The 16,844-nt window shown below is 57.6% G+C and overlaps 1 protein-coding gene across 4 annotated transcripts in view; it reads right to left on the reverse strand.

Annotated features, from left to right (window-relative positions):
* The window catches only part of LOC148479129 (uncharacterized), a 51,177-nt gene that overhangs the window by 13,133 nt on the left and 21,200 nt on the right, over positions 1-16,844 (reverse strand). The gene's annotated exons all lie outside the window — the stretch shown is intronic.

The following is a 16,844-nucleotide window of genomic DNA, read 5'->3' on the forward strand; positions in this document are numbered from 1 at the left end:
CCTAACCTCCCCCTCCCTGCATCCTAAACCTAACCCTCCCCCTTAGTGCCTAACCATATCCCTCCCCTAGTGCCTAACCCTAGTGCCTAACCCTCCCCCCTAGTACCTAACCCTCCCCCCTAGTACCTAACCCTCCCCAGTGAATAACCCTCCCCCTAGTGCCTAACCCTCCCCCTAGTGCCTAACCCTCCCCCTAGCACCTAACCCTCCCCTTAGTGCCTAACCCTCTCCCTAGTACCTAACACTAACCCTCCCCCTAGTACCTAACTCTCCCCCCTAGTGCCTAACCCTAACCTCCCCTTACCTGCACCCTAAACCTAACCCTCCACCCAGTGTCTAACCTTAACCTCCCCGCACCCTATCCCTCCCCCTAGTACCTAACCCTCCTAGAGCCTAATCCTCCCCCTAACACTAACTCTCCCCATAGTGCCTAACCCTCTACCTAGTACCTAACACTAACCCTCCCCCTAGTGCCTTACCCTATCCCTCCCCCTACTGCCTAACCCTCCCCCTAGTACCTAACACTAACCCTCCCCCTAGTGCCTTACCCTATCCCTCCCCCTAGTGCCTAACCCTCCCCCTAGTACTTAACACTAACCCTCCCCCTAGTGCCTAACTGTGGCCGGAGGCAGGCCACACGGGGTTAATGGCTGCCACAGCAGTGAAGGGGTTAACCCCCGTGCTGTGCCGTCATTTTTAAAAGGACAGTGTAAAAGCACACTGCACATGGTTTATAATAAACTGTATTAAAGTATATATGTATTGCTGCAATGCATTAGTGCATGAGGCAACGTATATTTAATAGGCTGTGCACTATATGATTTAAATGTATATTGTGTAGAGAAAATGCATATATACCTGTATAAGACATGAGCAGCCTCTGTGTCTGCAGATACTAGATGCTGATTGTGGTTCCCTTAGCAGGAGGTGTGATGAATAGGGTGACTGGAAGTTCTCTGTGTGAAGGTGTGAAGGTGTCATATAGCCAAACACTACATGTACAGAACTTCCTTTGAAAAGACAATTTGTTTTTAAGAACCTTTTGGATGTCACTGAATGTGATAAGGTTGGAAATGAAAAACTGATTGATAAGGAATCAGGATGAATGTCATTTACTATTTCCTGTGACATGTTATACCAACATTTTAGGAGACAGTATAATGTATGATAAATCAGTTGTGTATAAAGTTTAGGTGGCTGGGCTGGTCCCTTAGCAGATTCCTGGAAGTATGGTTTTTTTAGGAAAACCTCCCCCAGCCCTAGACGAGCTGACTCCTGGGTGGTGACCAAAACACCAGGTAGTCTCAGGCTCAGGGGAGTGACCACTCCCCACTGTCCATAGGGGACAATGTTAAATGTGCATGTGGCTAGCACATGCACTTAAGGTGATTGGTTGGAAACCACAAGGTGGGCTTACCCCCTGTGGTAATGTGTGTTAGAATGACATAAAAAGAGGGACTGTGAGCCCTGTATGGTACAACCCTGTAACTTCTGTGTGGAGAAGACCTGCTGATAAGATTCCTGTATGTGGTACATCTTTGGAAATCCTTTGTGGAGAATTGCTGTTTGATTTCTGTGTGATATTCCCCTTCAGATGGAAGGGAGGGTCTTCTTTAAGACATTGAGCAAATAAACACCGTTTGCCTTTACCAATTGCCTCAATCTTGCGACCAACAGAATTGCGCAAAAACGCTATTCCGTTCTCCTGCTGTTCTGGGTAAGAGCTCCGTGTCTCCAAGTTCACGCCCTCTGCCAGCTACCGTGCAGACCTGGTCCATTGCGAGGGATCAGGTGGGAACAGCCGACACCAAACAGGAGGTGTGTCCGCAGTTAATCAAATGCATACGCAGCAGAAGCGGTTCCAGGTTCCAAGGCAGGAGCCTGAGTGTACCTAGTAAGCGGTTCCAAACGCCGATGGTAGAGTTTGGTGGTGGCAGCATCGTTACACGCCCACGGCGCAGTGGGCGGAGTCAGTGACAGGCGGTCACTGACGGTGAGTGGGAGTCCAAAAGCGCTAACCCGTGACCAGGGACGGCCTAGGCGAAAGGCGTCCGGTCACACTAACCCTCCCCCTAGTACCTAACACTAACCCTAACTCTCCCCCTAGTACCAAACACTAACCCTCCCCACTTAGTGCCTAACCCTAACCCACCCCCTAGTGCCTAACCCTCCCCCTAGTGCCTAACCGTCCACCTAGTGCCTAAGCCTCCCCCAGTGCCTAACCCTCCTCCTAGTGCCTAGTCCTCCCCCTAGTACCTAACACTAACCCTCCCCCTAGTGCCTGATCCTCCCCCTAGTACCTAACACTAACCTCTCCCCCTAGTACTTAACACTAACCCTCCCCCTAGTGCCTAACGCTCCCCCTAGTTCCTAATCCTCCCCCTAGTACCCAACACAAACCCTCCTCCTAGTGCCTAATCCTCCCCCTAGTGCCTAACACTAACCCTCCCCCTAGTGCCTAACCCTCCCCCTAGTACTTAACACTAACCCTCCCCCTAGTGCCTAACCCTACCCACTAACCCTCCCCCTAGTGCCTAACCCTCCCCTCATCCCCGCTACTTACCCTCGGCATTCTGACTGCAGGAATCCCCGCTGTTGGGATAGTGAACGTATCCCATTAAATAGAAATCAACTGCATAACAAACAGCCAGTTAACTATTAATTACCATTGTAAAGCTTACCTGTTTTAAAACTATTAAATACATTCGTTGTCCAAAGGCTAGGTGCACGCTAGACGATAAGTAATCCAATCCCGCGGATCGGAGTGACATATTGGGTGTGTACCCATGATATGCGCACTCCCTCAGAGGCCGGTTTACGTGCTCTGAGCATGATCTGGACCACAGAGCTGGAAAATCCCTTAGCCGTTAGGAGGGATGTCTCAAGAGCCAAGCCATTAAAGACAGACGGGCTAGGTCCGGATGTAGACATGGACCCTGAGACAACAGGTCTACTAATAGAGGAAGTTGAAGAGGAACGTCTATGGAGAGACTCTAAAGATTACCAATGGAGTCTGGGCCAAGCTGGAGCTATCAGCAGGACTGTGCCCCCGCCCCCTTCCAGTTTGAACTTCCGAAGAACTCAAGGAAGCAGGGATATTGGGGGAAAGAGGTACGCCTAATGGAAGGTCCATTTCACTGACAAGGCGTCCACGAAAGCTGTGTCGGGGTCCCTTTTCCTGGTTCCATATACTGGAAGTTTGTGGTTGTGTCTTGAGGCTATGAAATCCACATCCGGCAGAACCCATTTGTCCACCAGGAGCTGAAAGACTTCTGGATGTAGAGACCACTCTCCTGCATGCACATCGTGACGGCTGAGGAAATCTGCTTCCCAATTGAGAACTCCCGGGATGAATACCGCGGAGATGGCTGGGAGATAGCGTTCAGTCCATGTAAGAATGTGGGACACTTCTGCCATTGCTTCCCAACTCTGATTGTCTCCTTGGTATTTGAGGTAGGCCACTGCCGAGGCGTTGTCGGACTGTATTTGTACTGGCCTGTCCTGAAAAATATGAGTGAGTGAGAGCTCTGTAGATGGCTCAAAGTTCCAAGACATTGATTGGTAACTCTGCCTCGACTGGGATCCAGCGGCCCTGGAAGGAGTGTTGGCTGGTCACTGTGCCTGGTCACTGTGCCCCACCCTTGGAGGCTTGCGTCCATGGTGAGGAGAGCCCAGTCCGGGATCCAAAAGGGGCGACCCTTGTCTAAATGGAATGTCGGTAGCCACCAGTAGATGGGGTAGCCCGTTCCACCTGGAGAGGATCAGGTGTTGAAGGGGCCTGGAGTGATACTGAGCGAACTCCACCATGTTGACACCATTGATCCCAATATCTGCATTGCAGTGTGAATTGACACTCGGCGACTGCGGTGAAGTCTGCACACTCTGTGTTATATTAAGGAGATCTTGTCTGTTGTTAGAAAGATCCTCTGAACCTGAGAGTCCAAGAGGGCTCCTAAATGCACTATTCTTTAAGAAGGTGTAAGGGAAGACTTTTTCTCAGTTGTTCAGCCACCCGTGCGTTTGCAGGAAGGCAATTGTTACCTGCAGATAGTGGTGAAGAATCTCTGGGGAGCTGGCCAACAGCAAGAGGTCATCTAAGTACGGGAGTAGTCTGATCCCCTGACGATAAAGGGAGGCCGCCATAACTGCCATGATATTGGACCTGAGGGGTCGTTGAGAGACCAAACGGTAGGGCCTGAAACTGGTAATGCTGCTGTAGGATAGCAAACCGGAAATATTGTTGATGACAAGGCGCTATAGGTATATGTAGGTAAGCGTCCTGAATGTCTAGAGACACCATAAAATCCCCAGGCTCCATAGGCAGGATAATAGAAATCTGAGCACCCTGATAAACTTGTTAAGAGATTTGAGGTTGAGGATTGGCTGATGAGACCCGTTGGGCTTCTGAACCAGGAAAAGGGTGGAATAATAGCCCTTGCCTTGATGTGAGGAGGGGAATGGAATTATTACTGTTGAATTCAGTAAGGACTGAATGTCTTTTTGGAGCAGCAGGGCATTGCTTGGGTCCGATGGAGGCCCTGTGCAAAAGAACTGCTGGGGGGGTCGCCTTAGGAAGTATAGAGCATATCCGTGGGAGACCACTTCTCTTACCCAGGTGTCTGATGTAGTCTGACGCCAAACCTGGGCGAATTGAAGAAGTCGGCCTCCCATCCTAGGAGCCCAGGGAGAGGCCCGCCCTGTCAGGCTGTAGGCTTGTCTTCAGACTTGGTAAGTGGACGTCTAGTAGCCCAGGCTTGTTTGGCCATAGGCTTGGAGGCCTTGGCTGATGCCTGCTGCCGTGGAAAGAACTGACCCTTAGCTTTTCCATGTGGGCGAAAGGACCGAAAGGATGACATCCGAGGCTTTGTATTATATGTAGAGGGCAAGAACGCCATCTTGGATGCTGCAAAAGTAGTCACAATTTTATCTAAATCTGGACCAAATAGGATATCTCCAGAATAATAAAGGGCCTCCAGAGCCCTTTTTGAACAGGAGACTGTTTTCCAGGAACAGTGCCAAATAATACGGCAATACCGAAGAGAGGGAGGGAGGGAGGGAGGGAGGGAGGGGGAGAGAGAGAGAGAGAGAGAGAGAGAGAGAGAGAGAGATATATATATATATATATATCTGCGTCTTCTGCCTCCCCAGATGATATATCAGAGTCAGATAACTGGGAAGATAACAGCACGCTTAGTAGGCTTAGTAGGTAAAGGCTTTTAATTTTGCAGCATTTATAGAAAAACTGTAGCGGTATTAGCCAAACTCTGTACTGAGGAAGACAGTATGTCTACCCATGGGGGGCAAAGGATTTGCAGGGAGCACCTGCTGTGACCGTCCCACAGAGGGGGCTACCACGGGGATTGCTAAGTGGTCCACAATCTTTGCCAGCACCTGTGTAAAAGGCAGCCTAGGGGGGTCGCAGGGTCCCGCGGGTGGGGAAATGTGCGGTGACCCGGTCACTGCCGGTGAATAGGTGCTGGGCGCGTGCGCCCGGCATCTATTTTACCTGTCAGCAGCGCTTGGGGGCAGCCCGGCGTGTCCGGGCACGCCCTCAAGAGTGACGAAAAGGAGACGCGTTTTATAGACACAATCCCTTTTCAATGGCCACGCCCACTTTTCAGGTGCGCGCGCGGAATTGCCCTCTCTAGCTCCGGAACCCTGTCTGCCACGGGAGCTACAGTGAACACTAATTATGGTACAGTGTAGTGTGCAACCGCGCTATATAGTATGTGACAGCCCTCACTAATATAGGTGATGTGAGGTACAATGAACCCCCTACATCTTAGTATGTCAGAATATAGAAGAATAGAGGGAAATGTATAAGCTGACAGTATAGAAAGTAGAGATCAGCGCTAGCACAAGTCACATCCAAAACGCAGAGATAAACGTTACACTGTATATCTGTAATTGGCACTATAATCAACTACACAGAGCGCAGTGGCTGGTAGGATATAGCGCTGTATAACCTGGCCCGTGGGTGCGGTATACAGGGAGACTGGGCCCAGCCTTCCCGGAGACCTGTGAAGATGCCGGGGGGAGCCTCCTAGCTTGTCCCACTCAGAGCCCCGCTGGGAGTTCCTAGCCAGGGTTGGTGTCACGGCGCCGCGGAGGGGTGATGGAGCAGCAGCGCAGACGTCCGAGGGACAGACTTTTGCTGCTGCTCACTTTAAAATACTAGAAAAAAAGGTAAATCATAAAAGTAAGCTTGAAGCAGCCCCACTGTTATAATAATGGTGACCCAGCTCCTGCCGGACACCAACAAAACTGAGGGCGGAGTACAGGGGGAAGGACCGGAGCATCCTGGGATTAGAAAACCCTGAAGAAATAGCGACATTTATAGTGGTAGACTTTCTGACATTCCCACGATACTTATTTATAGCGCAAATTAGACAAAAATCCTTTTTATTTCCGGAAAAATCTGTTACTCACCATTATTAATAATGAAATGTATAGTAAGAGGGAGGATCAGCATGACGATAGCAATAATACAGAAACAATCTGATAATATACAGCGCAGTAAGGTGCTAATCTACGTATGAATGTTTGGAGCACTAAGGGCCTCATTCTATTGCTGCATTTATTGCTGAAGTGGAGTCTGCGTCTTTATGCGAATGCCGCTGCAGAACCCTTCCCTGGCGCACATCCGTGCAACCCGAAGGACTGAGACGCAACTGTCAGCGTCCATAGATGCCGAAATACCACTTGGTGTCCCTGAAGCTGTACCATCCAAGCTTGCACCAGTCCTGTGGCGCTCTCCATCAGAGTGCGGTGGTTCAGCGTCTCTGGGCCTGCTAGAGGCGGATACGATGGCGATTGTTGGTAATCCGCATGTGCGAACACTGTACTGCTCACGGGCAGCGACTGCATTGCGATTACGCACACACAGAGGACCCACTCGCAAAGTGAGTGACAGGTAGTCAGCGTTTGGGGATGGTTTCGGGGCTGCTTAGAACGTGTCTGATCGTATAAACGCCACTCAGGGCCGTGCATAAATTAGCCACTGTGATCTCTTCAGCAGCACGAGAGCTCACAGCGTGTCAGGAGCGCTGCCGCATATGGAGCATAGCTGACTGCTGTGCGTCGATGTTACCAATGTTTGCGCAGTTGCACAATGTCGTAAGGATATGAGAAGGCAGCAGTGAGCGTCCCTGCGATCCCTGCGAGAATGCAGCTGCGTTTGCATTACTGTCCGTCTCTGAATCAGGCCCTCTGGGCCCAACCACCATCTCTGAATCAGGCCCTCTATGCCCAACCACCGTCTCTGAATCAGGCCCTCTGTGCCCAACCACCGTCTCTGAATCAGGCCCTCTATGCCCAACCACCGTCTCTGACTCAGGCCCTCTGGGCCCAACCACCGTCTCTGACTCAGGCCCTCTGGGCCCAACCACCGTCTCTGAATCAGGCCCATAGTGCCCAACCACCGTCTCTGAATCAGACCCTCTGGCCCTAACCACCGTCTCTGACTCAGGCCCTCTGTGCCCAATCACCGTCTCTGAATCAGGCCCTCTGTGCCCAACCACCGTCTCTGAAACAGGCCCTCTGTGCCTAACCACCGTCTCTGAATCAGACCCTCTGTGCCTAACCACCGTCTCTGGATCAGGCCCTCTGTGCCCAACCACCGTCTCTGAATCAGGCCCTCTGTGCCCAACCACCGTCTCTGAATCAGGCCCTCTGGGCCCAACCACCGTCTCTGAATCAGGCCCTCTGTGCCCAACCACCGTCTCTGAATCAGGCCCTCTGTGCCCAACCACCGTCTCTGAATCAGGCCTTCTGGGCCCAACCACTGTCTCTGACTCAGGCCCTCTGGTCCCAACCACCGTCTCTGAATCAGCCCCTTACACATTGTGTGTTCTAATCTGTGCTGAGACTTTGTATGTACATAATTAGGTGTCATGCGCGGTGGGACTCAGACGTATGCGCAGAGGAAAAAATATCGTCCATCTGCATCAATATCAGTATAGAGTCTGACACAATCAGGCCCCAAGTAACTAGATCTGTGTAGATTTAGCCGCACTGTACTCTATGGATACACAGGAGCGTCAGTATGCAATGCTAGCACAATGACAGGGCACTACAGAGACCAGAGGGAAGGACCCACCAGCACAGGCGCCCACCTAGCACAGGCTCCCACCCAGCACAGGCTCCCACCCAGCACAGGCTCCCACCCAGCACAGGCTCCCACCCAGCACAGGCTCCCACGCAGCACAGGCTCCCACCTAGCAGAGGCTCCCACCCAGCACAGGCTCCCACCTAGCACAGGCTCCCACCTAGCACAGGCTCCCACCCAGCACAGGCTCCCACCCAGCACAGGCTCCCACCCAGCACAGGCTCCCACCCAGCACAGGCTCCCACCCAGCACAGGCTCCCACCCAGCACAGGCTCCCACCTAGCACAGGCTCCCACCTAGCACAGGGTAGAGGGTCCCACCTAGCACAGTCTGCCACCTAGCACAGTCTGCCACCTAGCACAGGCTCCCACCTAGCACAGGCTCCCACCCAGCACAGGCTCCCACCCAGCACAGGCTCCCACCTAGCAGAGGCTCCCACCCAGCACAGGCTCCCACCTAGCACAGGCTCCCACCTAGCACAGGCTCCCACCTAGCACAGGCTCCCACCCAGCACAGGCTCCCACCCAGCACAGGATCCCACCTAGCACAGGGTAGAGGCTCCCACCTAGCACAGTCTGCCACCTAGCACAGTCTGCCACCTAGCACAGGCTCCCACCTAGCACAGGCTCCCACCTAGCACAGGCTCCCACCTAGCACAGGCTCCCACCCAGCACAGTCTCCCACCCAGCACAGTCTCCCACCTAGCACAGGCTCCCACCTAGCACAGGGTAGAGGCTCCCACCTAGCACAGTCTGCCACCTAGCACAGGCTCCCACCTAGCACAGTCTCCCACCTAGCACAGGCTCCCACCTAGCACAGGCTCCCACGCAGCACAGGCTCCCACGCAGCACAGGCTCCCACCCAGCACAGGCTCCCACCTAGCACAGTCTCCCACCTAGCACAGTCTCCCACCTAGCACAGTCTCCCACCTAGCACAGGCTCCCACCTAGCACAGGCTCACACCTAGCACAGGCTCCCACCCAGCACAGGCTCCCACCCAGCACAGGCTCCCACCCAGCACAGGCTCCCACCTAGCACAGGGTAGAGGGTCCCACCTAGCACAGTCTGCCACCTAGCACAGACTGCCACCTAGCACAGGCTCCCACCTAGCACAGGCTCCCACCCAGCACAGGCTCCCACCCAGCACAGGCTCCCACGCAGCACAGGCTCCCACCCAGCACAGGCTCCCACCCAGCACAGGCTCCCACCTAGCACAGTCTCCCACCTAGCACAGGCTCCCACCTAGCAGAGGCTCCCACCTAGCACAGGCTCCCACCCAGCACAGGCTCCCACCCAGCACAGGCTCCCACCCAGCACAGGATCCCACCTAGCACAGGGTAGAGGCTCCCACCTAGCACAGTCTGCCACCTAGCACAGTCTGCCACCTAGCACAGGCTCCCACCTAGCACAGGCTCCCACCTAGCACAGGCTCCCACCTAGCACAGGCTCCCACCTAGCACAGGCTCCCACCCAGCACAGTCTCCCACCTAGCACAGGCTCCCACCTAGCACAGGCTCCCACCTAGCACAGGCTCCCACCTAGCACAGGGTAGAGGCTCCCACCTAGCACAGTCTGCCACCTAGCACAGGCTCCCACCTAGCACAGGCTCCCACCTAGCACAGGCCCCCACCTAGCACAGGCCTCCACCCAGCACAAGCTCCCACCCAGCAGAGTCTCCCACCTAGCACAGGCTCCCACCTAGCACAGGCTCCCACCCAGCACAGGCTCCCACCCAGCAGAGTCTCCCACCTAGCACAGGCTCCCACCCAGCACAGGCTCCCACCCAGCACAGGCTCCCACGTAGCACAGGCTCCCACCCAGCACAGGCTCCCACCTAGCACAGGCACCAACCCAGCACAGTCTCCCACCTAGCACAGGCTCCCACCTAGCACAGGGTAGAGGCTCCCACCTAGCACAGTCTGCCACCTAGCACAGGCTCTCACCTAGCACAGGCCCCCACCTAGCACAGGCCCCCACCTAGCACAGGCCTCCACCCAGCACAAGCTCCCACCCAGCACAAGCTCCCACCCAGCAGAGTCTCCCACCTAGCACAGGCTCCCACCTAGCACAGGCTCCCACCCAGCACAGGCTCCCACCCAGAACAGGCTCCCACCCAGCACAGGCTCCCACGTAGCACAGGCTCCCACCAAGCACAGGCTCCCACCTAGCACAGGCTCCCACCTAGCACAGGCTCCAACCCAGCACAGTCTCCCACCTAGCACAGGCTCCCACCTAGCACAGGCTCCCACCTAGCACAGGGTAGAGGCTCCCACCTAGCACAGGCTCCAACCTAGCACAGGCTCCCACCTAGCACAGGGTAGAGGCTCCCACCTAGAACAGGCTCCCAACACAGGCTCCCACCTAGCACAGGCTCCAACCTAGCACAGGCTGCCACCTAGCACAGGGTAGAGGCTCCCACCTAGCACAGTCTCCCACCTAGCACAGGCGCCCACCTAGCACAGGCGCCCACCTAGCACAGTCTCCCACCTAGCACAGTCTCCCACCTAGCACAGTCTCCCACCTAGCACAGTCTCCCACCTAGCACAGTCTCCCACCCAGCACAGGCTCTCACCCAGCACAGGCTCCCACCCAGCAAAGGCTCCCACCCAGCAAAGGCTCCCACCCAGCACAGGCTCCCACCCAGCACAGGCTCCCACCCAGCACAGGCTCCCACCTAGCACAGGCTCCCACCCAGCACAGGCTCCCACCTAGCACAGGCTCCCACCTAGCACAGGCATCCACCTAGCACAGGCTCCCACCTAGCCCAGGCTCCAACCCAGCACAGTCTCCAACCCAGCACAGGCTCCCACCCAACACAAGCTCCCACCCAGCAGAGTCTCCCACCCAGCACAGGTTCCCACCCAGCACAGTCTCCCACCTAGCACAGGCTCCCACCTAGCACAGGCTCCAACCCAGCACAGACTCCCACCCAGCACAGGCTCCCACCTAGCACAGGGTAGAGGCTCCAACCCAGCACAGTCTCCCAACTAGCACAGGCTCCCAACTAGCACAGGCTCCCACCTAGCACAGGCTCCCACCTAGCACAGGGTAGAGGCTCCCACCTAGCACAGGCTCCCACCTAGCACAGGCTCCCACCCAGCACAGGCTCCCACCCAGCACAGGCTCCCACCCAGCACAGGCTCCCACCCAGCACAGGCTCCCACCCAGCACAGGCTCCCACCCAGCACAGGCTCCCACCCAGCACAGGCTCCCACCTAGCACAGGCTCCCACCAAGCACAGGCTCCCACCTAGCACAGGCTCCAACCCAGCACAGTCTCCCAAATAGCACAGGCTCCCACCTAGCACAGGGTAGAGGCTCCCACCTAGCACAGGCTCCCACCCAGCACAGGCTCCCACCCAGCACAGGCTCCCACCCAGCACAGGCTCCCACCCAGCACAGGCTCCCACCCAGCACAGGCTCCCACCCAGCAGAGTCTCCCACCTAGCACAGGCTCCCACCTAGCACAGGCTCCCACCTAGCACAGGGTAGAGGCTCCCACCTAGCACAGGCTCCCACCTAGCACAGGGTAGAGGCCTTCTGGGCCCAACCACTGTCTCTGACTCAGGCTCCCTGTGCTCAACCACCGTCTCTGAATCAGGCCCTCTGTGCCCAACCACCGCTTCTGAATCAGGCCCTCTGTGCCCAACCACCGTCTCTGAATCAGGCCCTCTGTGCCCAACCACCGTCTCTGAATCAGCCCCTTACACATTGTGTGTTCTAATCTGTGCTGAGACTTTGTATGTACATAATTAGGTGTCATGCGCGGTGGGACTCAGACGTATGCGCAGAGGAAAAAATATCGTCCATCTGCATCAATATCAGTATAGAGTCTGACACAATCAGGCCCCAAGTAACTAGATCTGTGTAGATTTAGCCGCACTGTACTCTATGGATACACAGGAGCATCAGTATGCAATGCTAGCACAATGACAGGGCACTACAGAGACCAGAGGGAAGGACCCACCAGCACAGGCGCCCACCTAGCACAGGCTCCCACCCAGCAGATGCTCTCACCCAGCAGAGGCTCCCACCCAGCAGAGGCACCCACGAAGCACAGGCTCCCACCCAGCACAGGCTCCCACCCAGCACAGGCTCCCACCCAGCACAGGCTCCCACCCAGCACAGGCTCCCACCCAGCACAGGCTCCCACCCAGCACAGGCTCCCACCCAGCACAGGCTCCCACCCAGCACAGGCTCCCACCCAGCACAGGCTCCCACCTAGCACAGGCTCCCACCTAGCACAGGGTAGAGGCTCCCAACTAGCACAGTCTGCCACCTAGCACAGGCTCCCACCTAGCACAGGCTCCCACCAAGCACAGGCTCCCACCTAGCACAGGCTCCCACCTAGCACAGGCCCCCACCTAGCACAGGCCTCCACCCAGCACAAGCTCCCACCCAGCAGAGTCTCCCACCTAGCACAGGCTCCCACCTAGCACAGGCTCCCACCCAGCACAGGCTCCCACCCAGAACAGGCTCCCACCTAGCACAGGCTCCCACCTAGCACAGGATCCCATCCAGCACAGGCTCCCACCCAGCACAGGCTCCCACCTAGCACAGGGTAGTGGCTCCCACCTAGCACAGTCTGCCACCTAGCACAGGCTCCCACCTAGCACAGGCTCCCACCTAGCACAGGCTCCCACCTAGCACAGGCTCCCACCTAGCACAGGCTCCCACCTAGCACAGGCTCCCACCTAGCACAGGCTCCCACCTAGCACAGGCCTCCACCCAGCACAAGCTCCCACCCAGCACAAGCTCCCACCCAGCAGAGTCTCCCACCCAGCAGAGTCTCCCACCTAGCACAGGCTCCCACCTAGCACAGGCTCCCACCCAGCACAGGCTCCCACCCAGCACAGGCTCCCACCCAGAACAGGCTCCCACCCAGCACAGGCTCCCACGTAGCACAGGCTCCCACCAAGCACAGGCTCCCACCTAGCACAGGCTCCCACCTAGCACAGGCTCCCACCTAGCACAGGCTCCAACCCAGCACAGTCTCCCACCTAGCACAGGCTCCCACCTAGCACAGGGTAGAGGCTCCCACCTAGCACAGGCTCCAACCTAGCACAGGCTCCCACCTAGCACAGGGTAGAGGCTCCCACCTAGAACAGGCTCCCAACACAGGCTCCCACCTAGCACAGGCTCCAACCTAGCACAGGCTGCCACCTAGCACAGGGTAGAGGCTCCCACCTAGCACAGTCTCCCACCTAGCACAGGCGCCCACCTAGCACAGGCGCCCACCTAGCACAGGCGCCCACCTAGCACAGTCTCCCACCTAGCACAGTCTCCCACCTAGCACAGTCTCCCACCCAGCACAGGCTCTCACCCAGCACAGGCTCCCACCCAGCACAGGCTCCCACCCAGCAAAGGCTCCCACCCAGCACAGGCTCCCACCCAGCACAGGCTCCCACCTAGCACAGGCTCCCACCTAGTAGAGGCTCCCACCTAGCACAGGCTCCCACCTAGCACAGGCATCCACCTAGCACAGGCTCCCACCTAGCCCAGGCTCCAACCCAGCACAGTCTCCAACCCAGCACAGGCTCCCACCCAACACAAGCTCCCACCCAGCAGAGTCTCCCACCCAGCACAGGTTCCCACCCAGCACAGTCTCCCACCTAGCACAGGCTCCCATCTAGCACAGGCTCCAACCCAGCACAGACTCCCACCCAGCACAGGCTCCCACCTAGCACAGGGTAGAGGCTCCCACCTAGCACAGGGTAGAGGCTCCAACCCAGCACAGTCTCCCAACTAGCACAGGCTCCCAACTAGCACAGGCTCCCACCTAGCACAGGCTCCCACCTAGCACAGGCTCCCACCTAGCACAGGGTAGAGGCTCCCACCTAGCACAGGCTCCCACCTAGCACAGGCTCCCACCCAGCACAGGCTCCCACCCAGCACAGGCTCCCACCTAGCACAGGCTCCCACCAAGCACAGGCTCCCACTAGCACAGGCTCCAACCCAGCACAGTCTCCCAAATAGCACAGGCTCCCACCTAGCACAGGGTAGAGGCTCCCACCTAGCACAGGCTCCCACCAAGCACAGGCTCCCACCCAGCACAGGCTCCCACCCAGCACAGGCTCCCACCCAGCACAGGCTCCCACCCAGCACAGGATCCCACCCAGCACAGGCTCCCACCCAGCACAGGCTCCCACCCAGCAGAGTCTCCCACCTAGCACAGGCTCCCACCTAGCACAGGCTCCCACCTAGCACAGGGTAGAGGCTCCCACCTAGCACAGGCTCCCACCTAGCACAGGGTAGAGGCCCTCTGTGCCCAACCACCGTCTCTGAATCAGGCCTTCTGGGCCCAACCACTGTCTCTGACTCAGGCTCCCTGTGCTCAACCACCGTCTCTGAATCAGGCCCTCTGTGCCCAACCACCGCCTCTGAATCAGGCCCTCTGTGCCCAACCACCGTCTCTGAATCAGGCCCTCTGTGCCCAACCACCGTCTCTGAATCAGCCCCTTACACATTGTGTGTTCTAATCTGTGCTGAGACTTTGTATGTACATAATTAGGTGTCATGCGCGGTGGGACTCAGACGTATGCGCAGAGGAAAAAATATCGTCCATCTGCATCAATATCAGTATAGAGTCTGACACAATCAGGCCCCAAGTAACTAGATCTGTGTAGATTTAGCCGCACTGTACTCTATGGATACACAGGAGCATCAGTATGCAATGCTAGCACAATGACAGGGCACTACAGAGACCAGAGGGAAGGACCCACCAGCACAGGCGCCCACCTAGCACAGGCTCCCACCCAGCAGATGCTCTCACCCAGCAGAGGCTCCCACCCAGCAGAGGCACCCACCCAGCACAGGCTCCCACCCAGCACAGGCTCCCACCCAGCACAGGCTCCCACCCAGCACAGGCTCCCACCCAGCACAGGCTCCCACCCAGCACAGGCTCCCACCCAGCACAGGCTCCCACCCAGCACAGGCTCCCACCCAGCACAGGCTCCCACCCAGCACAGGCTCCCACCTAGCACAGGCTCCCACCAAGCACAGGCTCCCACCAAGCACAGGCTCCCACCTAGCACAGGGTAGAGGCTCCCAACTAGCACAGTCTGCCACCTAGCACAGGCTCCCACCTAGCACAGGCTCCCACCAAGCACAGGCTCCCACCTAGCACAGGCTCCCACCTAGCACAGGCCCCCACCTAGCACAGGCCTCCACCCAGCACAAGCTCCCACCCAGCAGAGTCTCCCACCTAGCACAGGCTCCCACCTAGCACAGGCTCCCACCCAGCACAGGCTCCCACCCAGAACAGGCTCCCACCAAGCACAGGCTCCCACCTAGCACAGGATCCCATCCAGCACAGGCTCCCACCCAGCACAGGCTCCCACCTAGCACAGGGTAGTAGCTCCCACCTAGCACAGTCTGCCACCTAGCACAGGCTCCCACCTAGCACAGGCTCCCACCTAGCACAGGCTCCCACCTAGCACAGGCTCCCACCTAGCACAGGCTCCAACCCAGCACAGTCTCCCACCTAGCACAGGCTCCCACCTAGCACAGGCTCCCACCTAGCACAGGGTAGAGGCTCCAACCCAGCACAGTCTCCCACCTAGCACAGGCTCCCACCTAGCACAGGCTCCCACCTAGCACAGGGTAGAGGCTCCCACCTAGCACAGGCTCCCAACTAGCACAGGCTCCCACCAAGCACAGGCTCCCACCAAGCACAGGCTCCCACCTAGCACAGGCTCCCACCGAGCACAGGCTCCCAAATAGCACAGGCTACCACCTAGCACAGGCTCCCACCTAGCACAGGCTCCCACCTAGCACAGGCTCCCACCCAGCACAGTCTCCCACCTAGCACAGTCTCCCACCTAGCACAGGCTCCAACCCAGCACAGGCTGCCACCTAGCACAGGGTAGAGGCTCCCACCTAGCACAGGCTCCCACCCAGCACAGTCTCCCACCTAGCACAGTCTCCCACCTAGCACAGTCTCCCACCTAGCACAGTCTCCCACCTAGCACAGTCTCCCACCCAGCACAGTCTCCCACCCAGCACAGTCTCCCACCCAGCACAGGCTCCCACCCAGCACAGGCTCCCACCCTGCACAGGCTCCCACCCAGCACAGGCTCCCACCCAGCACAGGCTCCAACCCAGCACAGTCTCCCACCTAGCACAGGCTCCCACCTAGCACAGGCTCCCACCTAGCACAGGGTAGAGGCTCCCACCTAGCACAGGCTCCCACCTAGCACAGGCTCCCACCTAGCACAGGCTCCCACCCAGCACAGGCTCCCACCCAGCACAGGCTCCCACCCAGCACAGGCTCCCAAACAGAACAGGCTCCCACCCAGCACAGGCTCCCACCCAGCACAAGCTCCCACCTAGCACAGGCTCCCACCTAGCACAGGCTCCCACCTAGCACAGGCTCCCACCTAGCACAGGCTCCCACCTAGCACAGGCTCCCACCCAGCACAGGCTCCCACCTAGCACAGTCTGCCACCTAGCACAGGCTCCCACCTAGCACAGGGTAGAGGCTCCCACCTAGCACAGGCTCCCAACTAGCACAGGCTCCCACCAAGCACAGGCTCCCACCCAGCACAGGCTCCCACCCAGCACAGGCTTCCACCGAGCACAGGCTCCCAAATAGCACAGGCTACCACCTAGCACAGGCTCCCACCTAGCACAGGCTCCCACCTAGCACAGGCTCCCACCCAGCACAGGCTCCCACCCAGCACAGGCTCCCACCCAGCACAGGCTCCCACCCAGCACAGTCTCCCACCCAGCACAGGCTC

Source organism: Taudactylus pleione, unplaced genomic scaffold, assembly GCF_031769625.1.
Source record: "Taudactylus pleione unplaced genomic scaffold, aTauple2 ptg000635l, whole genome shotgun sequence".
Taxonomy (NCBI): Eukaryota; Metazoa; Chordata; class Amphibia; order Anura; family Myobatrachidae; genus Taudactylus; species Taudactylus pleione.